General features: G+C 35.5%; 1 long non-coding RNA gene across 1 annotated transcript; it reads left to right on the plus strand.

Annotated features, from left to right (window-relative positions):
• The first annotated feature begins 230 nt into the window (after positions 1-230).
• On the plus strand, positions 231-7,638 carry LOC134432306 (uncharacterized). Its single transcript, XR_010031287.1, has 3 exons — positions 231-243; positions 6,392-6,481; positions 7,568-7,638. It is a non-coding gene; the product is annotated as an uncharacterized LOC134432306 (long non-coding RNA).
• Positions 7,639-13,772: the final 6,134 nt, after the last annotated feature.

Consider the following 13,772-nt stretch of genomic DNA (forward strand, 5'->3'; position numbering starts at 1 on the left):
GTAAAGCAGGCCAATAGCTCCCACCTAAGTGCACATTATTCAAGACATCAATAGACTCTTTGTTATTCTTCAAAAGTTGTCACTGGTTTTATCTCACTTGAAACACTCTGCTCTTACTTCAGTGCACACAGGGTCATCAAATTAAAATTATTTATTATTCATCTTTTTTTTTTTTGTATAAGAACCGACCATGTTTTTTTTTTCCAGAGCACTTTTAGAATGAAGTGGCTATACATTAAAAAGGTAACAGTATGAAAAGAAAGTATTACTCAATTTGCAGGTATATGAAAGAATGAGAATTGATGTCTGAGCCTTAACTGAGCTCACAAGGCCTGAAGTGAAGTCACTTGTCCTGAAGGCCCATACAGCTGAAAGACTATTTAAGGTTTTATTTATTTTTTGTTATATGTTTTATGCTTACAGCATTGGCAGTAAATAAAAACACAGGAGAAGAAAACACTACTTAACGAGGAGTAGATGAGATTGAATGTGACTGTTCCAGACCTGTACAAGAGGCACTGGCCCATTAAATGAATGTGTAGAGCTACTTCTTAATGTGTTAGCCAAGTAATCAATTTCTGAAAATACCAAATAATTTAAAAATAGCCCTGTCTGACCTGAACCAGTGCTGGCATCAGACCAGGCATTTCTCAGGTACCTACTTCTTCCCTTAATCAATCAGTTCTGACATTTTTCCTTTTTCCTTTTATTCCTTCTTCTCTCTCCCCGTTTTATAAACCTTTGTTTGTAAAATTATTTGTCCAGCCAAACTCCAGAGACAAAATTCTTAAGCTCCTTTTAATATTCCATTAGCTTTGTAGCCCATTAACACGTTGGAGTGGTTGTAAAGGGAGAATCAATAGAGCAGACACAGCACAACTCTGGGAACCAGGACCCTGGGGGTCTGCCCATGGTGTTGGAACAGCTTTGCTCCACAACCTTCAGCCAGCCACTTAACCTCTGGATGCCTCAGTTTATTCAGCTGTAAGCAAATGCAACAACATTTGCATATTGCACAAAGGTCTTGAGAAAGGAAATTTGTAAACCCTGGGCGATGCACATCCGTTCATTCCTACTCAGACTTGCAATTCTCTTACACGTGTCAGGTAAAAATCTGAGGCAATTTCAGAAAATATCGCTTTTAATATATGCTATCAGCTTTGAGATCTTTGAATTAAATAAGTTTTTCATGTCCAAGAGTTGAATCCAGTGAAAATACACAGGGATTTTTTTCTTCTCTTATAAAGCAACTGCATTAGAGAAAAAAGAAAACAGAGAGAGTGGTGGACCAGATACAAAGATCTTTGTTTCATGGTGGAATTTATTGCCACTGGAAGTTACTTGGACTAGATTTTAGCAACTACAGAATACACTAGATATGTATACACATCATAAATATCCCTTGACATCTGGAGTGAAATTTCAATTCACATTTGAAAGGGATGTAAAGATTCATTCATATATTCACAAAGTTAAGCTAGCCTCTAAAATTAGTGATCGCAAGGTAGGAAAGCAACCATGTGGAAAAATGTTCCATCAAACTAAAACCATTTGTTTTGAGTGATATATGGGTCTTAGCCAATATAATAGCCAATATAATACTATTATGTTACTAGGTTCCAATCAATGCAATTGAGGGCCTACTGGTTTTTCCCTGAACCATTGGTGTGTGTTGGAAGGGATTCCCCTACACGGCTTTTTTAGGCACCTATGTATCTTTACTAGAGTGTTTTCATGATTTTGTCTGTGACAGACCACACGGAATTAGAGCATCTGCTGATGTTTGTGAACACTTTCATAATCTGTGTTTCCTCGTTGATTGTTCAAATGCGTCACAGATTCATAGAAAAGTTTGGTCGGAATTGATCTCAAAGATTCTCTATTTCCAACTCACTGCCCTGAGCAGGGGTGCCACTGACTAAGTTTAGATTGCTCCAAGCCTCATCCAACCAGGCTTTGAGCACCTCCAGGGATGGAGCAGCCACAGCTTCTCCAGGCAACCTCAGCCAGGGTTTCACCACCCTCACAGGAAAGAATCTCTTCCTAATATCTAATCTAAATCTCTCTTCTTTAGGGAAAAGTCATTCTCACTTGTTCTATTTTTCTGTGGAAAAAATCATTCTCCCACCTTTATAATTCCCTCAATAATAATTCCTACGTAATCCTGGCTCAGCTGACTTCTAAGGAAACAAGCAAGGCAAAAACCAGGTTTTTTTTTGTTTTTCAATTCACCTTTCTGAGAGAAAGAGTAATTCAATTCCATCTAAAAGTGCTAAAAAGGTTAGAGTTGAAGGACGGTAAATTTTTACTCTAAGAAATGTTTGAAAGATTTTATTTTGTGGAAGATGACATTTAAGAAACTGAGACTTAAGAGAAATTTTCTGTAAGGATAATAAATCTACGAACTTATGTTATTTCAAGTAATTAAACTCAAACTCTCAGGCTGAAAAATTTCATACGTCTTGTCTTCTGTCATGTCAGGACAACTGGAAGCCTAAACATGGCTTCTATCAAGCGGAGAAATGTTAGGATATGAGAAGAAAATGTTAGGAAATGGATTTTTCTCTAAAGATGCTGTAGCCGAATTGTCTGAAACCACAGAAAGATGGAATACTGACCCAAAAAGTGGTCGCAGCAGACAAAAAAAAGCTAGTGCTTGCACCTAGGGGATCAGTTCACAGAGGAATTGTGACTCTTGTTCAGTGGTTGATAGTTGCCAGCTGCTTCTCTCTTGGACCACATAAGCTATCTTTGACATAAGTGAAATTTATTGAGAGAAGTAAAACTTTTTCTTTTTTTTTTTTTTTTCCTTTTTACCTTTTCTAGACATCTATTTCAGTTTCTGTCTATGGCTGCCCATACTTCCATTTTGAAGGGGGCTGAGAGTTTGTGCACTGCCATATCCATTATTTTTCACTTTGTTGGTTGCTAAGCAGTCCCTTGTTGCTAAGTAGGGTATGAGCACTTAATTTACTACATTCTTTTTTCTCGTACCAGATTTTAGAAATTGCAGATCCTGTTTAATCAATGTGTAAATGCATGCTTTTGATGTATTTTTCCTAAGAGCAATATTTTGATCATTCTTAATGATACTTAATGAAGTCACCGCATGATTTCTGATTGTACCTAATTGAAGCTTGTGACTTGCATTTCAATGCTATCATCTTACAGCTTTATGTCTATCAGATGAAACTTTACAAGGACCCAAATAAATTAAGAAATATACTGACTTGATGCATTTCTTGGAATTAAGTTGCTTGGAAAAATACGTATAAATTTTCAAATTAGTTGTAGGGCAAAAAGTGTCTCTTGTATTACAAGTCTGAGGTGGAAGAGGTGCAGGAAATTGAGATGCTTTATTATGGTGTATTGTTAACTTACATAAAATGAGCTAAAACTGTAGGACTCGTTCTTAACAATAGTGTTTTAAAAAGCTACAAGAACACTTAATTACATAGAATTTTAATGAAAATGTAAGTTTTTTATAATGCTGAAAACAGATTGGCATTGTAAAAATATGACAAATATATGACAGACATATGACAAACACTGCCCTTAAATGCTTGTAAAGTAAAATACTGATCCCACAAATATTTGTTATCAAGAAGTAGTCCCACAAATTTGGTAAAGTCACCAGATCTATTTTTCTGACAAAATTTTGGAGGTCTTCATGATCTGATGAGTTGAGCATCCAGTTTAACAAAGATAAGAAGGGCAAATGAGTATTTTCAGACTAATAGAGAAAATAAGCATCATACAGACATTTCCCCCCCAAACTTAGAGAAAGGAAAGAGCAAGGTCCTGGAAATATCTTTCCATGGAAGAAATATTCCCGTGTTCTTTGACATCTTTCAGTTACCCAGCTGATTGTCATTTTAAAGAAAATTGTAATTATACATGGCATTGCTTTCAGGTCTCCTGATTTGTGCCTGTATTTGGGAGAGCCCTTGTGGAGCCTTTCTTTAATTTGCCATCTACAGATAAGCCACAACAGCTGGTTTCCAGTGGGAAGAAGCACTTTGATGCCTATTCTTCTTTATTACATCAGCAATCAAAGTCAGTGGAAGAGATCTTTCTCCTTACATCCATATCATCACTATTCCTACCTCTATTTGCCCATGTTCCTGTTGATCATTTTTTTGGTTTGTCTTTTCTGCTCTTCTACAATTGAGAGTTACATAGTTAGAAAGGTTTCTTAAAACAAACAGACCAAAAACAATTTAAAAGAGAAAATGCTTTAGCAGGAAGATTGGAAAAGATAAACCTTTGTGGTCTCTTCCAATCTGACCGAGTCTGTGATTCTGTGAAATGCTCAACAGGAAGAAAAAAAAAAAAAAGTAAAAGGAAAAAATAAAAAATTACAAATGCAAGAGAGGATCATTTCAAATTTTTAAGAGATGTAGTCTTTGGCAATGGAATTTACAGACTGAGACAGCCAGAAGGACTGGACATAAAATGTCCTAAGTAACGAAAAGCATTTTCAGGTTTTTTAATAAAGGTGCTGTCTAAGAGAAAGTGGTAAAAAAGAGAGCAGTTAAATATATGGATGCTCTTAAATCCTGTAAGTGACTTCTGACTCACAGTACAAGTCAATGGACTTTGCAAGTTACTTATGTTGGAGCCATGTGGCAAATCTCAGCACTGAATAACACCACATTTTAAGTGCTCGGTTGGCAGAATGAGTCAGAGCTCTTAGCTGGGCTGTGACAGGGCTGCTGCAGAGCACAGGGAGAGCTGACTTAAGAATACAGCATTCAAAAGCCACCAGGAGTCAAGAGGGTCTGCTGCCTGATAACTTCATAGTCAGAGCATGCTTGTGGGTCAGCTCAGTGGAGCAGAAACTGGAACCGTGTTACAAGAAATGTCCAGATCTTTCTGCTTGTTCAGTTTCTTTCGTTTTTCCTTTTTTTTTTTTTTTTTTTTCCAATCAGGACATGAAAGATCATTAGGGAAGAGACAAGAGATATCTATGTCAGGCTTTATGCTTACTTAAAGATGCAAAGTGGAATAGGTGTCCTTGTCCATCCAGACTCACCTCGGCTGCCACTGCACAATGGCACTCAACTTACAGCAATCATTTTTAAAATCAGTTATTATTTTCCCTCCCACTGTTTTTGTAGGAGTGGTTCTCCAGAGAGGTTTCTAGGTCCCAGTGGATAAAAGACTAATAATGGACTAAATATAACTTATTCATGGTCATGTTTATTGATTTATTCCGTGTAAAAATTACCTTTAGCTCAAGTAGCTGCTTTTCCTCTCTTCCACTCTATTCCACACCAGCTTTAATTTTGCTTGGTTCAACAAAAGAAATTCCTTCCATGTTGTCTCAGAAGATGAATGCTGCCTTTTTTCTGACCATCCTAGTAACTCTGTGGCTTCCTCAAGGTATTAGATCAAATTACTTTTAAATTAATGCATACTCTGAATGGTAAAATTGAGAAATAACACCAGATCACTTTAAGCATTGAGGAGAACATAAACAACCTCTTTGGTCTATTTGTGGATAAATACAGGACTCATATGAATTGCTTTGAATTCACAATGCAGTTGATAATTTTTTGGCATTGCCCCTGTCCTGGCCAAAGACCATTGCTCGACTCTAGCACCACTGATTCTACATCAGCGTCTCCATCCACCTTTTTCCACATTGCATTCAAAATGAAAGGAAAAAAAATCAAAGATTGGGTTCCTGCTAGTGCTATCATTTCAGACATTTTCAAATCACTGCCTAATCAGCTCCCTTCTTGTTTCAGATTGTCAAACTCCTAAGCAAGCTATTACTCTTCCTTACAATACTAATGTTTCTTTCCAGATATACAGCATCAGCAAATCCTTGGGTGATGTGAATCATTTGTTCTAAGACATGCGTGTGGAGAATATGAATAGAAGACTGAATTGTTTTTATTCTGTCCATCAGAAAATAATATTACTTTAAAAAAAGAAAACAACAAAACAAATAAACAAACAAAAAAAAAAAAAACCAGAATGAGAAACAAAGGAAATTCATAATCTGTGCTACATACCAATGTACTTAATACTCTGCATACATCAAGCAAAGTCTGGAAGTCTTTCTGATGGTAATGAAGAAATTAAGTTGCAGAGCAGGAAGACTTTTTTGTGCCTGACCTTAAAATGTTTACACCCTTTTTATTTTTTTCCTAGCAGTTATCACAGTTAATAGATGGAACACTGAATTATGGAAGAACAATGAAAATCTAAGACTTTTGAATCTTTCTGGGAAGTTTGTGGGGAATCCTCGAGTAACACAAAGCAAGCACGGGAGCAGAAATGAAAGGACAGGATGGGAGGAAAGAGGGGAAATTTATTGGTTAGGGTTTCTGTTGGATTGTTTGCTTGCTTGTTTGCTTATCTTGGTTTGTTTTTCTAACAGCTGAAAGATTCTCAAGCAAGTCCATTTTGTATGTGAAGAAGGGAGAGAAAAGGACGTTGAAGTTTGCTCTCTCCCCTACCCCAGTCCTGAGTATGTGGCAGTAGGCACCAGGCGAATGTTTCAATCTTCCTGTTCATTAACTTATGGAGCTCTTTTAAAGACATGAGTTCAGAGCGTGCCAAATATATGCTGGGCTTGTAATGAAGACAAATGCCCACTTGAAGCTGAGTTCAGACTGTGGAATTCATTTCACTGTGGAACTTTCATCGCTATTTAATTTGGTCAGCCTGGTTAGATCTGGATTCTGAGCACGGACTTAGAGGTGGAGCTTCAACAAATTCCCTGCTCAAAAGCTGATAGTTAAGGTTTTAATTGTTGTGCTACTTTTACTGTCAGTTAGTCTTGCTTTACTGCTAATGTTTCTTGGGCTTATCATCTCCTAGAATGAGTTCCACATCTTGTTTTTAGTTTCTGTGTTGTCCCAGAACAGCTCAATTGTTCAAAAATTATGAGGATTTGTGCATTGTCTAAATAAGAGCATTACTGGAGTAGAAAATTCCAGAAAGAAACCCTCAGGGCTTTTGGGAAGTTATTATGATACTTGAACAGGATGCACAGTTCTCTTATGGCTGTAATGCAACAAGGAACTGGCTAGTTCACACAATACTGACTTGAAGCAAGATTGCTTAACACTGATAGCTCATAGTCTAATATCTCTGAATCTTGAATTAAATTATCTTACTTTTCTGGTCTCAGGCCATTGTGATATATGACATGGAAAAGATAAAAGGAGCTACTTCAAACAAGGATTTACCTAATCAGATATAAGTTATAAACAACTTTATCTGAACTACTCAATTACAAACATCCTTGTGTAATCAATGGAGAAAAATAGCCACAGCTCAGATATAATTTCACTATTCTGAAGTAGGTCTACAGAGCAGATGATATGTGAGAATTCAGAGTATTTTATTCCTCAAGATTTTAAACCAAGGAGATGAGCTGCAGATTTCTACACTGTACACATATAATGTAAGGAAAGCTGAATCCCTCTCTGATTATGATTCCTAGGTAATTATCACTTGAACTTTGTTCTATTTCAGGGCGGTATTCCAGCAAATAGGAAAGCAGAGATGAACTAAGAATTTCTTTTTTTTTTTTTTTTTTTTTTTACAGAAATAATCACATCTTGAAGCTCATTACACATGTAATATAATACATTGAAGGAATCAAGAATCATTGAAAAGATATGGAGGTGAGTGAATAAACTGGGCAGAATCAGTTAATGCATTGCCTAACTATATCTTTGTTTATATTATGGAAAATACAAATAATTATTTTGGTTACTCAGCCAGGTATTCCGACATCCGAATAAAATAAAAATCCTTACACCGTGGTGCGAGGGAGTGTGTGTCAATTTTCAGTCACAGATTTTATGTGGACCTTAGGCTAAGATACATAAGCAAATAAAAGTTCTATTTCTTTATTGCATTAAAATCTACAGTAAATTTTAAGTTGAAAAAGTCACATAAAAAAGCACAAAAAAACAAACAAAAAAACCCCAAAACTCAAAAACCCACCAAAACAAACAAACAAACAAGCAAACGAACCAACCCATGAACCAACAATCTAACTAAACCCCAAAAAGTGGGTTTACAAAATAACAATATATTGCTTAGCAAGATCTCAGGCAAAATCTATTTTCTATAGAACCTTAAAAGTTGTATTAGCAATAAAATTCTTTACTCTGTCAATGCTTGCTCAAGCCTTGGAAAACAGGTAGTTCTGTAAATACAAGTATACTCAGTGTAAATTTAATGCTCTTATTATAGCCTATCATTATAATTAGTAAAGCAGTACTTGATAAGTTCTGACAAGGCCTGATTCAAGGAAAATGGGTAGAAGTTCAGAGAAAATTCCTCTTAACAATCTCCCCAACTTTACAGAGCATATCTGAGAAATTTCTCTAAATAATGAAAAGTATTAGGTATTTTATTGTTTTGTGCTCTATCTCAGGCATTTCCTAGAACAGAAGATGATATGAACTATTATCTAAATTTACCTTATTCTCTTCAGTAAGTATAAGGAAAATCTAGACAGCTCTCAATGAGATAAACAATATATGTAACCAGTCAGATGAATTTCACTCCTCAACCAAAAAAAACCAAAAACAAACAAACCAACAGGTTTAGTGAAGCACATAACTGTGTTAAAATTTCACCATTCAAACAGTTGTAAATATGGATACAGACACGTTTTAAATACGCATATATCATTCATATCAAGTGGAGTTGCTTTAGACAGTTTCCAGTATAATCAAATGCATAGCATGTGTAAACACATATTTTTATAGCTCTCTTATTTCTTGTCTTTTTAAAAAATCAATTTATTTTTAATAAAATAATAAAGAAAATGGTTTCTATTACAAGAGCAGGGAAATGAGTTCAATAACTTAACCTTTCCCTTCTCCCCACACAAACTCATAAAAATGGCTAGGCAATGCAGTTAAAGACCTTGCAGACTACTCAGAATATAAATAATCACATCTAGTACAAATAAACAAGCAGTTGCATTGTTTAACAATTAATGCCCAACTCATGAATAAGAACACAGAACTGAGACAGAAATATTTAATTTTGTATTATGGAACATCATTAGGAACTATTTGATAAAACACAAATGTGATAGAGTCTCTTAAAATGCATAACTTTCACATATGATCAGTTCTCTCATCAAAGCACTTTATTCTTATGCAAGGAGTTTGATAATGATGGAACTGATGACGTGCAGCATTTAAAAAATGGGGTTTATAATAGGTGTAACTCAATGGCGACATTTCTTTTGTCGTCTCTTTTACTGTTTTCTTGTTGAAGATTCTTATTGTGGGCTCTGGCAATTTATTGTTTAAGCTATTTCTTCTGCACACAGCCTGTGCTGAAGGAGGAAGTGGCTGATAAGAAAAGGAGGTGGTTGATACACTCTGGGCTAAATTACTCTACCTTTCTAAACAGAATAGGATGGTATCTCTTTACACCCTCCTTTTCTGTTGTTTACAGTAAGAGAGAGATTCTATGCTCATAAGAAACATTTTTTACTTCTGCTCATTAAAGATCCAGACAATTCTCAACCCAGCTATTTGATGCATTGAAATCAGATCCTGGCAGGGTGTAAATGCCTGGTATATTAGTATAATCCAGATAAATGTTAGTATAATCCAGAGGCTTCTCTGTCTTGGACCACAAGAAATGTGTGGGGAGTGCACAAAACTTGCTTCATCTGATGGCTCAAGGCATTCCTCAAATATTTTCCTCAACCCTCATCTTAATGATTTTGTTGAAGATCTTTGTAAAAAAAAGTGACTTGCTATGTATATTCACCAGAGGCACAACATGGGAAGGAACTGCAAATGCAAATGGAAGCTGGAATGCTGTAAAGAATTGTGTGCTCTCGAAAACCTGATCAGTTGAAACTGGAAAAAATTGGAACTATATCGCAGCAATGTATAATACCAATGAAAAGATCTGGTACAGGGAGGAGTTAAGATGTGCCAGAAAACAAAAACTTAGACAACCATGACTATTTGAGGTGAACAGAGGCCCTGTTTTACAAGACTAAATAAGAAAATAAAGTCTTATTTTCCATAAAATACTGAATGAGGAAGTGACTCCCTACTAAATATTGATTATCTCATAATGGTAGCATAAAATGGCTTTGCATGGGAAATCATAAGGTTTTTTCCTGAAACATTTAGAGAAACAGAATTTTAGGCAGAATGGTCCAAAGGCAATAGAATTGAGATGAAATTAAATTAATTGCAACAGAGCAAAATATGTCCCTGTTGGAATAACATGTAACCAGCATACCATCCCAAGGAAGATTTACCTACTAGAAGCGATCACTCTTTATATTTCCATTCTCCTTCACCACAGTGGTGAGACTTTGATCCTGCACAAAGAAGTTGCAATCGCATTCATTAGGTATATTTGTAAAATCTGGATTTTCCATTAACTGAAGTACCAGAACTATTTTTGTTGTCTCAATAAGACCCAACAAAGTGTGCCTGCAACCCAGAACACCGTATGTGCCTGGATCTGCTGGAACGAGCCCAGAAGAAAGGCTCTAAGATGGACATAGAGCTGGTGCATTTCTCTTGTGAAGACAGGCTGAGAATTGGGGCTGTTGAACCTGGAGAAGAAAAGACTCACGGGAGACATCAGAGCCCCTTACAGTACATAAGGAAGCTACAAAAAAGATGGTGAGGAACCTTTTGTGAGAGTACGTAGTGATAGGATAAGGGGTACGGCCTCAAGTTGGAGGAGGGCTGGTTTAGATCATGTATTAGGGAGAAATATTTTTACTGTGAAGGTTGTGAATCACTGGAGCAGGATGTCCAGTGGATTCCCCATCCCTGGAGGTGCTCAAAAAACAGGCTGGGTGGGACACTTAGCCACCTTGGTCAATGGAAGGGGGCTGGAAGACGATGACCTTAAGGTCCATTCCAACCCAAACCATTCTATGATTCTATGATTTGTATAGCGATGACAACCAAAAATATTTTTATTATGCACCCTGTGTGCCATTTCAAAGAATAATTACGCATCTTCTATTTAGGCACTCTTTGAAAAAGCTTTTGAAAAATCCCAACTTGGAAAGGAAAAACTTCTTGACTTCTTCTAGACAAACACACAAGAATCCAGATTTGGAGGAATCATCCTCATGCGTCCCACACATATATTTATTGAAGCTGGCTTTATCAGTTAAAATAACACCAATAGTTTCATGCCAGCAAAAAATTAAAAAAAAAAAAAAAGAAAAAAGAAAAAAAAAAAACAAAAACGCACGCCAAAAAGCAACTGGGAAAAATCTCCAGAAAATATTTCCCCAAACTCTCATACTCTTTGTTACTCTTCAGTATGCAGTTTCAGCCTCTTTTCTTTCCATTTTATTTGCTTTGATTTATAAGAGTTTTTATTACACAGATATTTAAAGAAATTAATGTTTAATGTTGTTTATACAATAACTCATGGGGCTGATGCAAATTCTATTGAAATAAAAAGTGAATCTTTTCATTATTTCAGATTGTATTGGATTAACCTTGAAATCCCCATGTGTGAAGAAAATTTATTATTTGTTATTCTTTTTTGTTTGTGCGTGTGTGCTCAATATTTGTTGTTCTTTGTGTATTATTGAATTCAAATAAGAAACTATAGCCATACTATATGACTTGTCTAATCTCTTGCAGGCATCATGACTAATCAACACAGTATGTTGTGTGATTGCAATTTTCAGTCTTTGGATCTTTCCTGAATATAAGTTTATTCTTAACAAACAAGATAACTTTTTCTAAGAAAGGCGATTTTCTTCCCTAATGTGTTCTAATGGCATTTTAGATTGTTTTAGAGTTTAATAATAGTAGTAATAATTTTGTCAAATTTAGTGAAAGCAGTTGCTGGCACTACCAACAGTGAATTTTGATGAACAAAGAATTCAAATCTGACTTCAGGTATTCATTCTTGCACATAAAAGCAATGAATGGAAAAATAAATTTACTCTTTTATTCAATTACATTGGTAAAAGTATGTGCATCTGGATATTACAGAAGTAGGAATAACTTCTTCTTACAAGAAGTCCAAGAGATCCATTTTGAGCACTCAGAACTGAAATATTGTCATTTTTCACAACCAGAAAATACAGATTACAGAGCTGCTGTAAACCCTTGGTAAACTCTTACCTGGTGTAAAGGTATCTTGTGCTAGGAGCACAAAGGAGTAGACAATCTCGATTCCTAAAAACAAACATTCCTCTTTGAGAGGAGAGTGACAAGAGATAGAAGAGGGCAGCAGCACTCCTAGCCAGTCATAAGCCAGTGATGTGCAGAAAAATTTGCATGACTGCTAATTCTATAGACAAAAACTCCAGTAATGATGAAATTGATTAATATTTATGACTTAGCCACACAAAAACTTTTATCAGAATTAACGTATGAAAAATAAGCAATGATTATTTTGTGTGGGTGTGAGTTTGTTTAAAATGAAATAAAAAATGGAGTATACTTGAATGATTTCACAAATTTTTTTAAAAGTACTTCTTATTTTGTTGTATTTCTATGTTTAAGCTGTATTTATGTAGAAATTCAACACAAAATATTTTAATATGTTTTGTAAAAGAAAAAGTCTTTCAAGCCAATCTAATGTTTTCCATGCTTTTATTTTGTCCAGGAAAAAATACCATTTTGTTGATAGGACAAAATGATTGTCTCCTACTGAGAGGGAAAATTAGCTTTTCTTCATTTCATTGTTTTGTGAAAGAAAAATGAGACCATTAAACACTGTCAAAGAACTTTAATTCCTAAATTAAAACTATTGTACTGCACTCCCTGTTGTAGTGGATACCTATTTCTCCTATGCTGTCAGCAGTGGTGGCGGAGCACATCTCTCCTTTAATGCCAATGCACACAAAATGTCAATTTTTAGAGAGTCAGAAGGTGGATCTTTAACCTGTAGTATGGATCCTGTGTTTATTCCACTAAAATATTACAATGGGAAGTTCACCGGAAATACACACACTGCTGAATGCTTCATATCTTTTCAACATCTTTATAAATAATTTGATGGTGACCAACAATTCAATGAGATGCCAAAGGTAGAATTATGTCTTCTGAACATCTGCTGATTTTGGAGCAGATTTGACAAAAACAGGTCTGGAGTGAAAATGTCAAGATACAGGACTATTCACATACATAACCAGTAGCAGCCATGCAGTGCTCCATAAAAGAACTTGAGATTCTCCTTGATTTAGATGCAGCAGGATTAGGTTTATATTACTGTAGAAGACATAGTAAATACTTTATTTTCTTCACAAAATATCAAAGATAATTCACCACCCTAATTTTTTTTGTTGTTTTTTGTTTTTTGACATCTACAGCTGGTCAATTTGCAATTTTTAACCTACTTTATTTGAAATCTAAAAATTCACTTCAGAGATACAAACTAAAACAGTCAGAAATGAAGGAGAAGGGAAAAAAAAAGCTATTGGGATCTCTGCAAGGAATATTTTATCCACATTAAAGAGGCATGGTTAATTATGTCAAAAGAAAAATAATGTTTCTACTTTATATTGGCAAGTAGACCTACAGATGGATCTGCTCCCTCTGACAGTGGATGGTCCATAATTTGGGGATACACGCTTGAGTGCTCTTCATTGAGCTCCTGTGAGGAACACGAATCAAGATTATCCCAAGAATTTATACCACAGCAGAAAAACTGAGTAAGATTAACTATGTGGCTTCTCCAGGCAGGTTAGGAAAAAACAAAACAAAACAGACAAAAAAACCCTGACTATTCTGAGCAGATATTACAGATATGTTTGGCATGGATCTAGT

Source organism: Melospiza melodia, chromosome Z (assembly GCF_035770615.1).
Source record: "Melospiza melodia melodia isolate bMelMel2 chromosome Z, bMelMel2.pri, whole genome shotgun sequence".
Lineage (NCBI taxonomy): Eukaryota > Metazoa > Chordata > Aves > Passeriformes > Passerellidae > Melospiza > Melospiza melodia.